An 8,380-nucleotide genomic window follows, 5' to 3' on the forward strand; every position below is an offset into this window, starting at 1 on the left:
TACGGTATTTTGTACAAAAAATGTACACTCATTCTAAGTGTGATAACTAAGTCATTTATGAATATTCTTTTAGTTTCCACCACTCAAATTGTTCACTGGCTTCACACCGATCCAAACGTATGTACGTTTCCATTTTGTTTTATTCATTTTTGATTGCCCCTTTGGACAATAAAAGTAACATTGTGCAATGAGTACAACGAGCGATGATGTGTATATACACTTTTACAAAAAAATACCAATCAGGGCAACTCATTGCCTAAAAATAAAAAAGGACGCTGATTTTTGCAGGTCTTAACAATCACCAAAACCCGTTGAGCTTGACACACACACTGGCAAAAAAATATTCTACATGTAAACGTTTATTATGCCATTTTCAAAGAAATTTTGCTTCCAATATGCCAGTACCCCAACGTGCAAGTACCCCAACGTGCAAGGACCCCAACGTGGCCCGGGCTGCGAGGGCCCTTTATAGCTGCTCGCAGCTCTAGTTTGTTTTTGTTTTTTAATCGAATATTCCCCCGTATCATGACAGGAAGGAATTCTGTGATAGCGTCACAAAGGCTGTACAATACGTTGTGAAAGTGATTAATTTTCAAAATATCGGCTCTAAAATCAAGCGCCAAATGATTGTCATGACAATGTGCTCCACCACGTCTCGCAAGTACTCAAAAATGGATGCTAGCGATGTAAGTGCCCCTGTTGAAAGGTCTTAAAAAAAGTATGCCCTCAACGCCGATGGCATCAGCACAACCAGTTAATGCAGCGCCCGCGGTCACCGGCGACCAGCTGAATAGCGGCCCCCCCTCCGTAACCAGTGCCTGCGAGGCTCATCCCTCCCCGGCCAGTGCACTGATCAATGCATCCTGAACAGGGTCACCGCTGACCAGTAAATGGGTGCAAAAACAAAAATGTGTCCGCTTCACTTTGCTCTTTTGAGCTGTATTGTGCTACGCGGACAAAGCCAACATGCTGCGATGAGGGGGAACAATGACGGCCGCGCGCAGCCTCGGGTCAAGCGAGTGACGTGGAGCTCGGCTCGGGTTCACGGATGTAACTTCAGCGACGGAGCCGGTTTGCTATCTGTTTATGCAACGTTCTCTCAATGAGTGTGGGCCAGCACTTTTGTTCTTTGTGGTGGCGTGCCGGGGAGGCGGTATCAAGGCGGGGGAGGCAGGCAGGATTAACATAGGGGTGAAAAAGGCTGCCTCTGTTGTGTGGCTGAACGTGGTCAGCCTGGAGGCGCGGCAGAGGGAGGATGACGACCACAGTGAACTCCATCTTAGAGCAACGCCTCCCACCAGCCTGCCAACTGATGCAGTGACCTTCTTTTAGCCTCCGCCCCTTGCCTATGCCACACAACTCTGACGGCACTTTGTGCCCTAATGCTGCTTGTACGCCAATTCTGCCTCTCCAGTTTGGAGTGGTATACCTCGATTTGGATCTATATTTTGTTGCTGTGCATGCGTGGTATCTATATTAAGTACCAATGACATCACCGATATTGTACTAGGGGCAGAGCTATGTTGTGAACAGCAAAAAACATGAGTAATTGAAAACCCCGAAAAATGTAATTGTCTCTGTTAATTGTTGAAATCATAAATATACCACAAAATATGATCACATATTGGTCAGAGTCATCATTATTCCATACAGTAGCATAACCCTTCCATGATTTGACTTTGATAAAATGCACTGGACGTTTGTATTTACATGCTAATGTGCTAATATGACTGAATGCCTCTTTTCCACTGGCAAAATCAGGTACGACAATTACAGCTGTCAAAATTAATCGATTAATCAACAAGTAATCGATTATCAAATTAATTGACAACAATCGCATAATCGTTTGGAGACATTTTTAAATGTAACTTATTAACTTCCAGCCATTTTCACAGAAGCACTCCCGGCTGTTTTACTTTATCATTTTTGGAGCAATTTCTGTTTTTCTGACTATTTTTTAAATGGCAACTATTCGATAAAATTGAAAAATGTAAGAAAAATGGTTGAGGGTCCATAAAACAGAAAAATAAATTTCACTGAAGAATAGAAACCAAAAAAATTAAGCCAAAACACACGGAAAAATCCATAAAACTGAAAAATAACTGTAAATGTACTGTACTCGAAAAAACTGTACCCCCCCCCCCAAAAAAAAAACACACAAAAAAAACGCAATATGCTTCCATACTATTCTACTTATTTTCACAAGATGCACACAAAAAAAATGCACACCATAGTAAACTGAAAGAATATTTTCTGCTTGGTGCAAATGGGGCTTCAGACATACTGTTACGTGCTGCTGGTACCTACTACCAACCAAATACTGCTATGGAAACACACAAACAAGTATAGTGATGGTACTTCATGCAAACCGGGGAGTTTTTATTATCATATTATTTATATCATTAATGACCTTTAGATTGCTACTGTAGGAATTTTGTTTCCTTTAAACAAAGCCGGATGACTTCTTGCCATCTTTCATGCTAATTTATTTAGCTTTCTTTTTTTTATATTGTGATGTGATTGAAAACTTCCTGTAAACACCTTGCCGTTTAGTGTCGAAATCAAATTGCTTCATAACAAAAACTAATTTGTTATTCATGCCTGAAAATCAAAGGATGTGCATTGTACCTTGTCTGTACTTGTAGCTTGACTTTCAATGCTGTCTCAGTCAATCATCTTTGTTTGCCAGTCATGTTACGTGAGCAGAATTGCTGATAAGTGCTCAATAATTTCCGTGCTTTTGTAACCAGTAGATCTCGCTAGACTGCAGCCTGACCAGACTTTGTGGCAATAACATGTAGTTTCAACTTGTCTCAGCTCCGCATGACTGACTCATTTGAAGCTCACATGATCGCTGCACTCAAAAACCTCACGCCCTCCATCCAGAGTTTGTTTCTCACAATCAATGTGTTACCTGTGGCCCAGTGAAAATCTTACTGTCTGTCTAATCCTTTTTTTTTTTTTTTTTTGTTCACAGGTGAAATAACAGCCCACTTTGTCATCATTAGTCACATGGCCTGTTGTTGGTGAGTCACTCAGGATGAGTAACATCAACAAAAGGGAGACAATGGAACAAATAAGTACCATGATTATAGTTTCGTCAGTTAGTAACGTCTTAGCACTGGTTTCTTTTTGCTGTGTCGGGTTACCTCTTACATGCGAAATAAGTTTGTATAAATTATTCTGAAGTCTTGCCTGATAGTAACACAGAGTTAACACCCCCATTACCTGTGTATTAACTCAGCTACTGAGAATAATAAGAGTAACTTAAGATAAAACGAAACGCAAATAGAGGGTCGGTAAATGATTCAGTGGTCAGCAAAGACAGTTAGTTAATGAACAGGGCTGGTTTTGTTAGTGGTGTTCTTATGGGAGTCTTAGTAGAAGCCGAGCTAAAACAGTAGCAAACGTGTTAACAGATTAATGCTAACATTAGCTACTTTTGAGTGAAAGCACTGGAATCCCCTCTCACAGCTATTTAGTTTTGGATGATTTTTATTTTTTTTTTGCTTGATGATGCATTATGATGTACATTTTTTTGCTTTGATCAAAAGTATAAAACAAATCTGTTTTGACTTGGTCATTCTAGTTGTTTTGTAGCTAGTTTGATACACTTGAAATGTAAGGTTGCTAATGCTAATGGCAGCTTCGGAAAAGCTAGCATTCGTTGCTTTTGTATATGGTGCTTATGAAAAGTTATTATAAAAGGTTTCTCCACACATTTTGATTGCAAGCAGAAGCCTGAAGGTTTTGTGCTAACACTGACTGTGATTACAAAATGTTCATGATTCCCTCCACCTTGTTTAAGGTAAGAAGAGAACCAGCCTCTAAAGCATAATGCTGCCACCACCGTTTAGCACCAAACACCTTTTGGAATTTTGCCGTAACGTTTCACTGGACTATAACGTAATCTCCAAAAATGTCATTTCTGTATGTCCATCGCGCGCGTATTAAAGTCATACTCCAAATAAGGGTTGCTCTAGCTTTTGTTCTTCACAGTCAAAAGTGAGGATCTTTTCAAAAGCTTGAGGAAAAAAATGGCAGTCTGAGGGTTTTACGTCAGAGGTTTAGCACATTCTGCCTACCTCTTTGGCATGTTGACTGTGTTTGTTCAGGTCTTTGGTGGTGTGTGGGTAGACTTTTTTTTTTTTTTTTTAGTAGAAAGAACCACTTTCTGCTGTGTATTGACCTGGCGTTTCAGAAGTTCCAATGTATTTGTTTGGTGACCCCTGGCCTAGCTGGCTGTCAAAGTTGTATTTATGGTATATGTCTGATGAACTGGGGTAATGGATTTTATTTGTCATCAGCCACGGGTTGCAAGGCAGTAGACTGGCAGCAGATGTGAAGTCCACTTTGTTACTTTTAGTCCTGTTCAGTTGTCACGGTGTGATTTTACTTAGGTAATGGGCAACTGGTGGCCAGCGGGCTACATGTGGGCCACGCCTCCACTCTTAAGTGGCCCCACGATTAATTAAAAATAATAAAGAATTTCTTTGGAGGAAAAAAGTTTGGGGAATTTTTTTAACAATATTTTTTTAATTAATTAATTTATTTATTTATTGGGGCACCAAACTCTATTTTTCATGTAAAGTGCCTACACTGGGTTTATCAAAGTTTTATAAATTTTTGGTGGGCGTTCCAAAATACACATATTATTCTTGGGCTGGCCCTACCCCCCACTTTTTTTTTTTTTTTTTTTTTTTTTTTTTTTTTTTTTTTTTTTTTTTTGCGGATTTGTAATGACATCAGGACAAACATGAATAATATTAAAATTTTGGGGGAGTTGATTGAATCACATATGTGGTTATTTTTTTGATGGTTCAAATCCTTTGTTGTTGAAGGCTGGATTGTATGCATGCATGGAGCATGAACTAGATTAAGTTACTGTGAGACATTGGTTCAATAAAATCAGGCATATGTACGCATTTTGTACAAATTTCATATTTCCTGGGTTATTGCTGTTAATGTTTTATGTGATGTTTGTTTTGTGTTTCTGTAAAGCGCTTTGTGACAACTAAGGCTGTTTGAAAGCACTATATAAATAAAGATGACTTGACTATGTGGCACCCCAGTGGCACTGATGCAAAATTGTGCCCCATCCCCTTCAGTTAAGTTTTCAATCCCTGACCTAGACAGTTTTTCAGAATTTTCTGCCCAGACATGGAAATCAGTGAGCCAAAGGTACTGACCACCTGCCACGTAACAACAGATCTATAAAAAAAAAATTGAATCTCCTTGTTGCTTTTCGTGCTTTTCTTTTTTGTTCCACTATCACTCTGACCTTGGCATGACAACCGGACAGACTGTCAAATTGGTCAGGTTGTCCTGTGCTTTGCGAAGTCTCTCCTATTCCAAACAATGCCAAGTGGCCAATCTGGCCGGGAACTGGATGTCAATGCCAGACACTACAGGGCTATCTCAGAGTACAAAAGGTCCCCGGAGCCATCACAAAACAAAAAAACAAAAACAAACCCCCAAAAAAATCATCTACTTCAGGATTTGAAATCATAAAAAAAACAACTTCTTCTCTGTGGTTTTATAAGCTGCTGCTGATACACTTTAGGTGACTGTGTGCTCGGGAGTTGATTAACACTCGCAGATTTCGACACAGCTCACACAACGCCCTGAGAAAGAGGAAATAGACCCTCTCCTCGAGAAGAAGTCGCACATGTAACACGAGAGTGCCATGTTTTGTTTTTTTTGTTTTTTGCGGCCAAAGAATATGTAAAATAATACAGCCAGATGGCTTTCTGAACGGCACGTCGCCTTGCTCCGGCTGAACACTGGGAACATTCTAGTGCGCTGCTTTTGTGCACCGTTGCTGAAAGTGTGCATTCATTCTCACAGGAGCGCATCAGCTGCAGCAGAGGAGCAGGTCTAATACTGACTTGCTGCTTTTATTTCACAACTCTCCATCTTTTTGTTCATCCTTTCTGGCCAAATAAACGTGGAAGGACATTTTGTACTTTTTCTAAGGTTCCTCCATTGAGACATCCTGGAATGAAAAACACGTTTGATAAGCAGTGGGATGTGGGTGCGCATGACTGATTTGCTTTCCCGTCTAGTGGCACCCTATTTTCCACAACCTGCGATAGACATCCTTCAATCCTTTCAAACCACCTTTGCATGCAGTCAAGCCTACAAAATGAGCACTGTTAAGATTAAAAATGGTCTAATAATGACACGATCTCACAGCCTCTGTATGTTGACTCTCACTACCCCCACAGTGTGCCACTTGTGTGCTCCCTGAGGAGGATCTGAAGAAGACTTTGCCTGTGCTTTCTGGCTGCATGTCAGCTGGCAGAGACCCCGGAGTTTCTCAGAGAAAGGTTTGTGGAGGTCCACTCCAACCAAGAAGAAGAGGAGGAAACCATCTTCCTAAAAAAGGTGCACACTATTAATGTTACACTGAGCACAATATTTCACTGTGGTTTTTACTGACGTCAACTCCTCAACAACCCACGCAAGAGTTGTGTATTTAACGTGCGACTTTTTCTGGTGGTTTAATTTATTCATTAAACAAAATTATTTTAAATCATATGACATATATTAGCGTCAAGGATGCATACAAGAGCCTCTGTTAAATTAGTGCAAAAGCTGCTGAACTTCACCAAATCAGCAATTGAGGGTAAAAACATGGAATGTTAGCATTGCAGCTAAACCAAGATGGTTCTGAATGTTATCATGTCTAATTGTGACATACTAATATTTTTCCATCACACATGAATTTGACTAAATTTTTCCTGACATCATCACGCCACGTCAAGTATAAAGAAAGCCCTTTTCACACTGCACTCAGTAGAGCAAAATTACACGTTGCCAACATGGCCATATTTGGAAGTGCTGACATAACAGCCTACCAGGAAGTAAAAAGGGATATTTTGCATCCCTTGAATGAATAAAACAATTTTGGTTGGGAAGCCAAATTTTCAGGTGTGGCAGTCTGTTGACTTCCTGTATATCTCTTGGACTACTGCCACCTGCTGGTATGGAATGATATTTTCCCATGTAGGGTCACATGAAGAACAGCTCAGTCAAATGTATGATATTTACATTTGATTTGTGTGCAAAATTACTACCCTTGTGATGATCTTTCTTCTACTGTCCATCATTCCTCCAATTTATCAGACAAGCAAAAACGACAGACGACTCACTCCAGTGACTCATGTGAGAAAACTTAACAGCTAAATCAGCACTAGATGGGAGAGAAGGAAGTTGGATCATACAATTTAATAACTATCAAGTCAGATTGCTTCGATGCAACCTTCAATATTATTTTCAGCCTCTACAGTGTATTTGCATGGTGCAGTCTGTGAATTGCTATGAGATGCTGTGAGGCGCAAATCCACATATCTATTTAGCTTCTGCAATGCTAGCTAGAGTTAAAGATAGTGTAACAAAACAACAGCCATTGCAAAACTGTGGGTTAGAATCCCACTCAGTGACAATATGAATATGAGTTAGGTTGTCTTTCTCAGTTTGTACCCCTTTGATTGACCGGCGACCACATACATTGCAATGCTGTGCATCTTCAATTTGCAGGATTTTTATAGCGCTTCTACTCATTAGCATCCCCGCTGACTTTGTCCGATGAGTGGGTCCACCCTGGCCTAGTCACCTGTCAATCGCAAGGCAAAAAAATGAACAAACATTAATATTCACATTCCTACAGAAAACCTATGCAGGCATGAGAACACAGGGCTTGGGTGATTTGGGAAAAAATAGTTACCATTGCTATTTTCATTCAATCATTGAATATAACTTGATGGAACAACCAGATGTTAAATTAGTAACAAGTATACTGTATTAACAAAATATGTAAAAATAAATAAATAAATAAATAAATCCCTGCGGTGCACGCTTTGGCCTCTTAGGGGCAGTGTGGTGCCCGCATGAAGGTAGACTTATTTAAAAAAAGAAAAAAAGAAAAGAAAAAGAAGTTGCAATAGAACTTTATTATTAATATAACTCATTTTTTGACAGCGTATTAAGGAATACATGCCCATGAGATATTACCTGTGTGTGTTACTACAGTATTTGTGTGTGAATGTTATTTGAAGGAATATCACTCTCCTTCATGTTATGCAAATTTTTGCTAGCTGCTTACGCCACGGAAGAGGCGTGACTGTTTTTGCACATCAGTTTGTTTCCGGTTCGGTTTGCGAAGTGTGGGCTGCGTCAAAAAAACTTGTGGTTCCGACTTTGTGCCCCTCGGTTGCGCGTTCGCAACCCGGACCGGAAACAAACTTGATGTGCAAAATCACGTCCCGCCTCTTCTGTGGCATATAACCCATAGGATTTTCAATTGAGTGCTAGCATTAAACGTACCTAAAACAAACTTATTGTTTGTATTTAAATATACAATGTTCATATTTCTTTT

This window comes from Festucalex cinctus, chromosome 3, assembly GCF_051991245.1.
Source record: "Festucalex cinctus isolate MCC-2025b chromosome 3, RoL_Fcin_1.0, whole genome shotgun sequence".
Classification (NCBI taxonomy): domain Eukaryota; kingdom Metazoa; phylum Chordata; class Actinopteri; order Syngnathiformes; family Syngnathidae; genus Festucalex; species Festucalex cinctus.